The sequence below is a fragment of the Xenopus laevis genome, chromosome 9_10S, assembly GCF_017654675.1.
Source record: "Xenopus laevis strain J_2021 chromosome 9_10S, Xenopus_laevis_v10.1, whole genome shotgun sequence".
Classification (NCBI taxonomy): domain Eukaryota; kingdom Metazoa; phylum Chordata; class Amphibia; order Anura; family Pipidae; genus Xenopus; species Xenopus laevis.
Window position 1 is genome coordinate 101,278,322 of NC_054388.1, and position 12,459 is coordinate 101,290,780.

Sequence of the window (12,459 nt, forward strand, 5' to 3'; positions counted from 1 at the left end):
ACTGGCAATCTGTGGGTTCTGGCAAATGCCAGAGGGGCTGCTATAAGCTCCCATTGAAAGTCAGTATTTAGTGGGCTAGTGGGGGCTGTTTGGGCCTCTGTGTGGGCTGATTGGGCCTCTGTGTAACTGAAATGCCAGGGCCTATTTTAATTCTCAATCCAGACCTGGCGGAGCAGGAGAAGAGCTCAACCCGCACCCGGCCACCACCCGCGAGGAGCACTGTGAGGTCGACCCGAACCCGCGGGTACCAGGTCAGCCCGCACATCACTAGCCCGAATGTATCCTTTCATCACACAAACACAGGCCGATCTTTCAAAATGGCTGACACATGGAAGCTTATTTATTAAAAGTCAAATTTGGTGGATTTAGAGGTTTTGGAAACCACAACTAAACTCTAAAACTAACAATTGTTATTGAAGTGTGAAAAGATCCAATTGTAAAAAGTCCTGAGCGGTGCTGGAAGAAAATCTGAAAACAATTCCTAGTGAAAACAAAATCTGACAACCGCTAAAAGTCTGAATTGATTTAAAGTGGACCTGTCACCCAGACATAAAAAGCTGTATAATTAAAGTCCTTTTCAAATTAAACATGAAATCCAAATTCTTTTTTTTATTAAAGCATTCATAGCTTTTGTAAACTCGTTTAAAAATCTCAGCTGTCAATCAAATATTTCCTGCCCCTCCTCTATGCCTAGGCATAGAGGCGGGGCAAGCAATTACATTCACTTTCCATTCAGCACTTCCTAGATGTCACTGCTCTCCTCACATTCCCCCAGTTCTCTTAAACATTTGATTGTGTAGCCAGGGCATGGGGATGGACATCAGGTCCCCCATTCTGGTGCACAAACAAGATTCTGAGATGATAAAAGGCTTGTCTTTGTAACAGTGTCCGCAAAATGGCTCCTGCCTGCTTGCTATAATTTTGAGTTCCCGCACTGATGGAAACAATTTTTATATAATATATACAGTGTAATTAAAGTTTATTTTGCTTGACTGACATCCTGATAAAATAGGATTTGAAATACTTTTTTTGGGTGACGGGTCCACTTTAAAGCGGTGCAATAGGATCTGCTCAGCTCCCATTGACTTCTACAGCACGTTGACAAGTGAAAGATGTATAATCTCTGAAAAGCACTGCGGAATATGTATGTGTTGTGTACAATGATTCATGAACAAAGAGTATTTTATTATTTTCATTTGTTCTATACAGCATATCATATCTCTGATGTTCTAATCAGTGGTCCAGATTCACATTGAGTAACAATGATATTTTGTGTGTGAGCTGACACCTCCCCACGACCCACTGTCCTCCCTTCATGAATTGCAATTGCACGTGTGGCTCATATAAATAGCTACGTTTAGTCTGCCTTGAAATCCTGTCACTGCTGACACACAAAGTTGCCATATTTATCCCAATCTCAGACCCCCTCTGTGGGGGCAGCTGTTGCCTCTCTTTCTGTTTCTAGAGATGCGGAATGCCCCTACCCCATAGACAGTTTGGGATTAGCTCCTATGCTTTCAGGCCAACTGCAGATCGGGGAGGGGAGAAGACCCACACAAGGGGATCATATATACAGTGTTTTCCATAGTAGTTTTGTTTTAGTAGATTCTCCAGTAAAGCAGCATTATTTAATACAGTACATGTGCAAGGGCCAAATTATATTAAAATGATGATAATGAGAGCTATAACATTCATTTTGGATAAACACATCCAGTCCATTCAAAATCAGGCCCGGATTTGTGGCGAGGTCACAAAGGCCCGAGCCTAGGGACAGTTCCGATTTTGATAGTTCAGCCCACAGTCCCAGTTTTCTTACTGAAACATCCAGAGTTTCTCTTTGATCTCCTCCATTGATGCCAGAAAAAGATATAACGCTTCTGAAACTTAATTACTATAAGAGGCTTCTTGGCAGAGCACCCAGAACACTCAGCACCTGCACTTTGATACATTTGTAACAATTTAAGATCAGCAGAGATACAATTGTAACTAATAAGATAAGCAAAACATGGCCCGACAACTCACAGAAATGTGTTCAAACTTTCATATTTCCAAATTTTGTAAAATAGACATGGTATTTAGGGGGCGTGGCCACAAAATGGGCCTGGTCAAAAAGTTTGCTGCACTACATGCGCCTGATGTTTTTGTCCCTCTTTACATTTCCCTAGTGTTGGGAGATATGCGCTTCCGAGTGAGTCTGGTGCTAGGACCCTGCAGCCCAGGGGCATCCAAGGTCGAAATCCAATCCTGTTCAAAATGCAGCAAAAAATGAATGTGGATTAATTTGGTACCAGCAAACAGAGGTGACCTTACTCATTATGTGTTTGTGAACACTAAAGTTGACCACAGACATTTCGATTTTATTTCTTGTACAATTAACGTTTTAAGCAATGACCTGAGATTAAACATTGAGATATAAATTGTAGGGTTAAAGTAGGAAAAATGAATCAGATGTTGTGGCCATTAAAGAGACAGCAATTGTACAAAAGTCATGTCTAAGAAATAGTCGCCCATGGATACCGTCAGATATGTGCAAAGATAACATTTACCCGACAAATTTTTTTGTTTGATTAATTAAACGACCAATCGCCATATGAAAATTGTCTAGACGATTATTCTAAGCCCACAGATGGTACAAAAATTGTATGAAACGAAGGGGTAAATTTATCAAAGAGTGAAGTTTCGCCCCTAGAGTGAAATTCCGCCACTTTCCATTAATTTCTATGGGATTTTGAAAGGCATATTTATCAATGGGTGAAAGTGAAAGTTCACCCTTTGATAAATACGCCTTTAAAAATCCCATAGAAATGAATGGGAAGTGGCGGAATTTCACTCTAGTGGCGGAACTTCACCATTAACTTCGCTCTTTGATAAATATCCCCCATCTTTATCTCTATATCTCTGTGTCTTTAATCAAAGGCTTATCATTAGCTGATAATGTGTTCAACACGCAAGGCTACCTCTGTTTGCTGGTACCAAAGAAATCCACGTTCAGGCCCGGATTTGTGGAAAGGCCACCTAGGCCCGGGCCTAGGGTGGCAGGATTTTAGGGGGGCGGCATGCTGCCCAACCACACCCACATTGGTTCAGAAACACTGGGGATGTGCTGAAGATACAATCATTTTTTAAATTTCCCGTGCACCAATCCCCATTGCTCCGGTCCAGATCATGAAAATTTGCACGAATAAAGGGGAGGGAACAGGGGCGACAAATGGCAGTGGGCCTAGGGGCGCCCGCTATGTAAATCCGGCCCTGTCCACGTTTATCTTATTTCTCTGCCACTGATGGACTGTTCATTGAGTGTCTGCTCCATCATACTCAGCACATGAATTGCAGCTGATAAGTCCAAGGAATCTTTATTGCATGTGACCTGCTGCAGTTTGGCTTAGAACTGGGGAGTCAGTTTAGCTTAGAACTGGGGAGTCAGTTTAGCTTAGAACTGGGGAGTCAGTTTAGCTTAGAACTGGGGAGTCAGTTTAGCTTAGAACTGGGGAGTCAGTTTAGCTTAGAACTGGGGAGGCCGTTTGGCTTAGAACTGGGAATGCACCGAATCCACTATTTTGGATTCGACCGAAACCCTGAATCCTTTGAGAAAGATTTGGCTGAATACCGAACCCTAATTTGCATATGCATATTAGGGGTAGGAAGGGGAAACATTTTTTACTTCCTTGTTTTGTGACAAAAAGTCACGCGATTTCCTTCCCCACCCATAGTTTGCATATGCAAATTAGGATTCGGATTCGGTTCGGCCGAATCCAAATCCTGCTGAAAAAGGCAGAATCCTGGCCGAATCCCAAACCAAATCCTGGATTCGGTGCTTCCCTACTTAGAACTGGGGAGGCCGTTTGGCTTAGAACTGGGGAGGCAGTTTATCTTAGAATTGGGGAGGCAGTTTGGCTTAGAATTGGGGAGGCAGTTTGGCTTAGAACTGGGGAGGCAGTTTGGCTTAGAATTGGGGAGGCAGTTTGGCTTAGAACTGGGGAGGCAGTTTAGCTTAGAACTGGGGAGGCAGTTTAGCTTAGAATTGGGGAGGCAGTTTGGCTTAGAATTGGGGAGGCAGTTTGGCTTAGAACTGGGGAGGCAGTTTAGCTTAGAACTGGGGAGGCAGTTTAGCTTAGAATTGGGGAGGCAGTTTGGCTTAGAATTGGGGAGGCAGTTTAGCTTAGAACTGGGGAAGCAGTTTAGCTTAGAATTGGGGAGGCAGTTTAGCTTAGAATTGGGGAGGCAGTTTGGCTTAGAATTGGGGAGGCAGTTTAGCTTAGAACTGGGGAGGCAGTTTATCTTAGAATTGGGGAGGCAGTTTGGCTTAGAATTGGGGAGGCAGTTTGGCTTAGAACTGGGGAGGCAGTTTAGTTTAGAATTGGGGAGGCAGTTTGGCTTAGAATTGGGGAGGCAGTTTAGCTTAGAACTGGGAAGCAGTTTAGCTTAGAACTGGGGAGGCAGTTTAGCTTAGAATTGGGGAGGCAGTTTAGCTTAGAATTGGGGAGGCAGTTTAGCTTAGAATTGGGGAGGCAGTTTGGCTTAGAATTGGGGAGGCAGTTTGGCTTAGAACTGGGGAGGCCGTTTGGTTTAGAATTGGGGAGGCCATTTGGTTTAGAATTGGGGAGTCAGTTTAGCTTAGAATTAGGGAGGCAGTTTAGCTTTGAATTGGGGAGGCAGTTTGGCTTAGAACTGGGGAGGTCGTTTGGCTTAGAACTGGGGAGGCCATTGGTTTAGAGTTGGGGAGGCACTTTGGCCTCTCTCCAAGCTGCATTGTTATGGTCACATCTTTTGGGCCCCCATATATGCTGCATGTTGAAATGCCCAAAACAACTAAATCTCATTAAACATAGTACAGGTCATATATCAACACTGGGCAAATTTGCCCGTGGGCAGTTACCCATGGCAACCAATCAGATGGTTGAATTCATTGTTCTACCTGCAGCTGCATGAAAAAAGCCAAGCACTAATTGGTTGCTTTGGGTTACTGCCCAAGGGGAAATTTGTCCAGATTTGATTAATTTGATTTGATAAATGAGCCCCCCTTGTGTTAAGTATTAACCCTTTCATACTATACATTTTAATTACTGGTGAGTTTCTCTTTTTTATATATTTATATACAATATGAAACGTGCAGCTTTCTGTAGAAGACCACTCGGACCATCATTTTTTACAGCAGCTTTTTCTATTTTGGTAACACCGGTTCCTTTGAATGGACACAGGTGGACCAGTTATGAGAAGAGCCAATACTGCTGATACACATTGCACAACAGAACACAAAAGCAGTCTTGCAGTACAACAGAGGTGTGTTATATGAAGGTAGGAGGAAAGCTCTGGGAAGCTTGCAGTGATCATGTTTCATGTAATGAGGCTGCTCCCTGCTGGTCACTTTTAGTACTGACAATTTGCTGACAACATTTTGAAATTAATATCAGTGAAATATATCCCAGTAAGAAGTGTAAAGTAAAGTAGACGTTACCGTGCAAAGTCATTTTAGGACATTTTTCATAAACATAATGAATGGTGGACTGGGCTGCAATAGGCAAAAACCTTTTACTACAGAGACCCACTCTCTTTGCTTCGGCTTTCTTCTTGGTTTCTATCATATACCCTTCCCTTCATCTTAGTTCTTAGTTCTCAAACAGAAATGGGAATGGTCATCCAAGACTAGTGGGTGAGTTGGGCCCAGGTGTCAGGCTACTGACACCTGGGCCCAACTGGAGTTTTCCTGGGATCTCAGTGGTCCAGTCCAACACTTACCATAATGAAACTGCCTACCAGTGCCCCACTAGACCCACTATATTCAGTACTCCTGGACCCCATAAAGGATGCCGGTACGTCCAAACTTGCTGCCGACCCCTCCAACCCCGCTGACCCCACCGCCGACCCCACCCCTGACCCGCCAACCCCATCCCCGACCCCACCACCAAAAAAAAAACCATTGTCCGAAATGTAAGCAACAAAAAGACTTATTTCACTACTTTTGGAGTTGTCCTAATGTATACAGAGTATGGCTAACCTTGGAGAAGTGTTTGAATCTCAAATTTAAGCTCTTTATTAAATTAAGCCCAAAATCTGCATTACTACATCTGGATTCTCCAGGACTCGTTCCGAAGGAGGCGACCCAAACCCCTAAGTGATTTATTGCTCAACCTAATTTTGTTGTTTACAGCCGCTACTAAGAAATTATTGTTCTTAAATTGGCTGTCTGAATCCACTCCTTCTTTACCAGATATACAGTCCCTTTTAAATCAACTCTGCTGGCAAGAAGCGATAAGGATTAAATCAGCAGAACCCCATCTAAAAAGAAGATTTATTGAAACTTGGTCAATATTCTGGCACCAAATTGATTCCAGCTTTACACCAAGTATTCTTGGCTTGTTACAGTTATAATTTTCTTGTAGAGGTTAATCTGATGTGTTCATAAAAAGTAGTTTTCATTCATTGTAAGATTGTAACAGTTATATAAAAACATTTAAATAAAATATTTTTTGCACCGACCCCTGGGCGCAAACGGTGATGCACGCGAGCGTAAATTTGCACATGTGCACAAAAGTACCGGTTCGCGCATGCTCGCGCTCAGTCAGCGCGAGCCCGGAAAAGTTGCCTAGGGCACCTGTTGGGGCTGGCCCGGCCCTGATTACCAGGCTCCAGGTCAAATAGCCCATAGCAACCAATCCGATGCTTTTGCAAACACTAGATGCTTTCTGCTGATTAATAGGAACTCATCTTTAAAGGGATACTGTCATGGGAAAAAATGTTTATATCAAAAGATTGCTGCTCCAGCAGAATTCTGCACTGAAATCCATTTCTCAAAAGAGCAAACAGATTTTTTTTTTATATTTAATCTTTAAATCTGACATGGCGCTAGACATATTGTCAGTTTCCCAGCTGCCCCCAGTCATGTGAATTGTGCTCTGAGTGATATCACCCCCCTTTCCTCCCCCCCAGCAGCCTAAAAACAGAACAATGGGAAGGTAACCAGATAGCAGCTCCCTAACACAAGATAACAGCTGCCCGGTAGATCTAAGAACAACACTTAATAGTAAAATCCAGGTCCCACTGCAACACATTCAGTTACATTGAGTAGGAGAAACCTGTGGTAATTGGACCAGGGCTCCCAAGAAACGCATTGATTATTGAGGGCTACACGCCAACATGGATACTCCCCAACAATGCTGAACTACAACTCACCTGCACTGAAGTATACATATACCATACATATAGTAGGACCAGCTCTCCTGGGAAGTGTTTGATGAGCCTTTTTACTTCTCTCCTTTCTGTTTATATTACCATAGGCATGGGCCTTCAAGATCGATACCTGCCTGTAAACCTGATGGGACCTAAAACTGCAAAACGTATAAACCTGTACTAACAGTTCTCCAATCCCATTGTTCCACCCCCAATATTTTGTGTATTCAGTTACTGGTGGGAATAGAATTACAACATATCCAGGCATTTTGACTGTACTGTACTGTATGTCGATTTAACTCTCCTGAAAATAAGGAATTCCTTAAAGGGATACTGTCATGGGAAAAAAAAAAATTTTCAAAATGAATCAGTTAATAGTGCTACTTCAGCAGATTTCTGCACTGAAATCCATTTCTCAAAAGAGCAAACAGATTTTTTTTATATTCAATTTTGAAATCTGACATGGGGCTAGACATTTTGTCAATTTCCCAGCTGCCCCTGGTCATGTGACTTGTGCCTGCACTTCAGGAGAGAAATGCTTTATGGCAGGCTGCTGTTTTTCCTTCTCAATGTAACTGAATGTGTCTCAGTGGGACATGGGTTTTTACTATTGAGTGTTGTTCTTAGATCTACCAGGCAGCTGTTATCTTGTGTTAGGGAGCTGTTATCTGGTTACCTTCCCATTGTTCTTTTGTTTGGCTGCTGGGGGGAAAAAGGAGGGGGGTGATATCACTCCAACTTGCAGTACAGCAGTAAAGAGTGATTGAAGTTTATCAGAGCACAAGTCACATGACCAGGGGCAGCTGGGAAATTGACAATATGTCTAGCCCCATGTCAGATTTCAAAATTGAATATAAAAAAATCTGTTTGCTCTTTTGAGAAATGGATTTCAGTGCAGAATTCTGCTGGAGCAGCACTATTAACTGATTCATTTTGAAAAAAACATTTTTCCCATGACAGTATCCCTTTAAGGAGAAGAAAACCTGTGATCATGGAATGATATTTCCATAGGGGGACAAATATAAAAGAGTCAGCCGCTTTTATCCATCATTGTATGGACATTATTTTCATATCCTGTAGGTGGCGCTCTCTCTGCATCCATTAACATTATTTCCCACTCTTTGCTGCAGAGCTCAACATACAGCAGCGACTTCAATAACGAGAAATTAGCTGGTCAATATCTGTGCCCCGCCCCCCACAGGAATGCTGAGCTAAAGGGATCCGATTGTGATTTTAATGGTATCGTTTTTATTAATACATGACACCATGTACATTTCAAATGTTTTATTCCAACTTATGCTACAGCACCCCCTTAATGTTTGCAATAAGATGGTCTCGGAAACACTAAGGGGCAGATATCTTAAAGGTCGAGGTGAAAAAATGGAAAAAAAAAATCGAATTTCAAGCTATTTTTTGTGGGAATAGTCCAAATTTTATTCGAATTTGAAAAAAATTCTAAAATTCGAATATCGAAATTTATCGTGTACTGTCTCTTTAAAAATTCGACTTCGACAATTCGCCATCTAAAACCTGCCGAATTGCTGTTTTAGCCTATGGGGGACCTCCTAGGACCTATTTGGAGTCAATTGGTGGACTTTGAAAAATCTAAGTTTTTTGGGGGGGAAAACTTAGAATCGAATTCGATCTAATGCGCTATTCCTTCGATTCAAATTCGGCCGAATACGGACCTATTCGATCGAAAATGGACCTATTCGACCAAAAAAAAAAACTTTGACTTCTTTCGGTTGGTCTTTTTGAATTCGAATTTCAACATTTTTTCAAATAGAAATTCAACCCTTGATAAATATGCCCCTACTTGTATGAGGATACCGAGTGCAGAACAATCCATGGGAAATGATAACCTTGGCATAGCCTTTCATTTGAAATCATCAGATGAATTAAGGAGTGGCACCAAACTAGCCCCACCCTTATATGAACAGAGGGTAACATTGGTGTGTAGGTGCATCTCAGGTCATTTTGCCTGGTCATGTGCTTTCAGAAAGAGCCAGCACTTTAGGATGGAACTGCTTTCTGGCAGGCTGTTGTTTCTCCTACTCAATGTAACTGAATGTGTCTCAGTGGGACCTGGATTTTTACTATTGAGTGTTGTTCTTAGATCTTGTATAATAAGTAAGTGCTGGTGCAATAAATTAATTGATTTAGTAAAATTCCCCTCTTAATAAATAAAGTGACTCAGTGCTATGCTGGTGATAACCCTTGAGGATTGCTAATAAGCTTCTAAATCAATTAATAATTAATACCTCTAAATCCTGTATAAGAATAAGAACCAGTGACCAATTGATGTTATGAAGTGCTTCAGTGCTAATGTTATTGATATCAATTCATCCAGTAGGAATTCATAAAATTGCTCCGAACACAAGGAGAAGTAGGAAAATGATTTAATTAGATCAGGGGTCCCCAACCTTTTTTGGACCGGGGACCGGTTTTGCGAGGGATGGGGTCGGCAGCAAATTTGGACGCGCCCAAGGTTTAACCCCAAGGTTAAATTAAAAATGGTATAAACCTGTGCCAACGCGCGTTTCGCAAAGAGCTTCTTCATAGGATCACTTGCAGAGTAGCTGTCCATAGTAAAATCTCTCCAGATAAAACTCTTAAAGGCAGAGACACGCTCAGATTCAGGGAGATTAGCCGCACGGTGACAAATCGCCTCTTCTTCGGGCGACTAATCTCCCTGAACTGCCTTCCTGCTGGCTAGAACGTAAATCGCTGGCGGGATTGCACTCTGACAGGTTCGTTTTTCAAAGTCGCCTGAAGTTGCCTCACGAGTAAACTTCGGGCGACTTCAGAAAACGAAGTGCTCCGAGTGTCATCCCACCGGCGATTTAGATTCTATCTGGCGGGAAGGCAGTTCAGGGAGATTAGTCGCCCGAAGAAGAGGCAATTTGTCACCATGCGACTAATCTCCCCGAATCTGAGTGTGTGCCTCTGCCCTAAAAGGGGATTTAGGATGGGCGTGGTCTAGGACTAATACCCGCTCTGCCCTACCATAAATGCATTCAGATTTACATCACATCCTGTGCATGAGTATTTAAAGTGATACGGACACTAAAAAACCGTTTTAAAATTAATGTACATTATGGGGGGGGGGGTATCAAAGGCATCAAATTTTAGAATGTGAATTTAGAAAAATTTGATTCTATTCACAATTCAAATGGTATATTATTTATAAAAAAAAAAAAAATCTGAACGTCTAAAATTCGATCAAATAGTCCTGAACTGAAAATTCTAACTCCAAAGAAAAAACAAAAAACCTTGAATATTGCCTGTCAAGTTTTTTTTTTTTATCCCATTGGAGTCTATGGGCATTGTTTTCACAGCAAAAATGGGACCTCTGCTATTAACTTCTACATTAAGAAGCATATTTATCAAGGGTCGAACTGAGAATTGAAAAAATGTCGGAATTCGAATTCAAAAAGACCAACTGAAATTGAGTCAAAGGTTTTTTTTTTTTGGTCGAATAGGCCCGTTTTTGATCGAACAGGTCCAACAAAAAACTTTTCTAAAAGTCCACCAATTGACTCCAAATAGGTCCTAGGAGGTCCCCCATAGGCTAAAACAGCAATTCGGCAGGTTTTAGATGGCAAATGGTCGACGTTGAATTTTTAAAGAGACAGTACATGATAAATTTTCAAATTCAAATCGAATTTGGACTATTCCCTAGTCGAAGTGCACAAAAAACAGCTCGAAATTCGATTTTTTTTTTCATTTAAAAATTCACCTCAACCTTTGATAAATCGGCTCCTAAGGGTAGGACTACATGGACGTTTTCGGGTAGGAGTACATGGACAAAACATCTGCAACAAGTCGCATGTATCAGAAATAAGGTAAGAGATAGAAATGAATTTGCAGCGTTGATCCGATGCGACGGTCAGATGCAGACGTACGTCTTACTCGGCAGGTTTCAGGTGGCGAATATTCGGATTAGACCGGTTTCCAGGGTCAAGGTGTGATAAATCTCACATTCAAATTGGTCCTTTGAAATTTTACGTTTTAACCACTCAAAATCTACCCCTAAAAGTTAGTCTTGCCTTTTTTTTTTCTTGAAGATAGATCTGCTTTTAGAAGTTATTTTTAATCCTAAACCCTACTGCCCCCTCTCAACCTATCAAGATAGGATTTCTAATGCTAACGGACCACTGCTGCACAAACATGGCAGCCCCCTCATAAAAAAGCATGGGGGGGGGGTCAGATAAGTTATATAAATATCTCGGGCAAATACTTTTATGACCAAATGACTGCATGCTACAGTATGTCATGATAGATGCAAAAAGGTTTAATTTCTGGTGTTAGTATCCTTATATAATAAAGTTGAAGTGTCTCTGCGTCCAGTCCCTGTGTCCGTGGGATTGCGCTACTGCGCATGTGCCCCACGGACCGGGGGATTGGGGGACACAGTAACGGGTGAAGAGAACTGGGGTGTAACAGGGGTCAGAAGAAGAGAACACAGTACAAGAGGGGGTACAGGTATAATGAGTTTTGGGGAGACACAGGGGGATATGAAGGAAACAGCAGGTTAAGGAGGGGGCAGCTGATAGAGGCGCAGGGGAAAGACTAATACACCAGTGGGATAAGGAGAAGGTGTTTGGGGAGAGCCGCTGTAGTAACGGGGTCCCGGGGTTAGTGAGGGGAGTAGGGGGTATAAGTGGGCAAAGGACAGGCTACTGAATGTATTTTAGAGGCGCAGTCGGTAACAGAAGAAATTAGAATTTACCTTTCCGAGCATTTCCTTGAGTTGAGCTTCTGAGACAGCCATGGCTGGCTCTCCCTCTGACTGTTTGGACTTTCCCGGAAGCTCCGCAGCTGTCACTGATTTCCTGCTTTGGCTCTGGCGTCACTTCCCTGGATACAGCAGCCCGTTCTCATGGAAACTGTTAATGTTCTCTCCTGTACCCCCTATATCCTATATAATAAAGTTGAAGTGTCTCTGCGTCCAATCCCTGTGTCTGTGGGATTGCGCTACTGCGCATGTGCCCCACGGACCGTCTCTGGCGAATTTTTTGTTTTTATAAATGTTTGACTACATATGTTCTAGCACCCTTTAATTTAACGGGCTTAATGTCTAGTCTCTTTAATAATCAGCTCTGTAGCACCACTTTCTATGACTTTCTTTTCAGCTGGGCTATTTCCACTGACCCACTAAGCCCAAAGCCCCCTTAGCATGTGCAGTGCCACGGACACTCAGGAGCCAACATAGAGGCACATTTATCAAAGGTCGAATTTCGAATTCATGAGATGTTTCTGAAAACTCCCCTAAACACCCATAAATTTGGA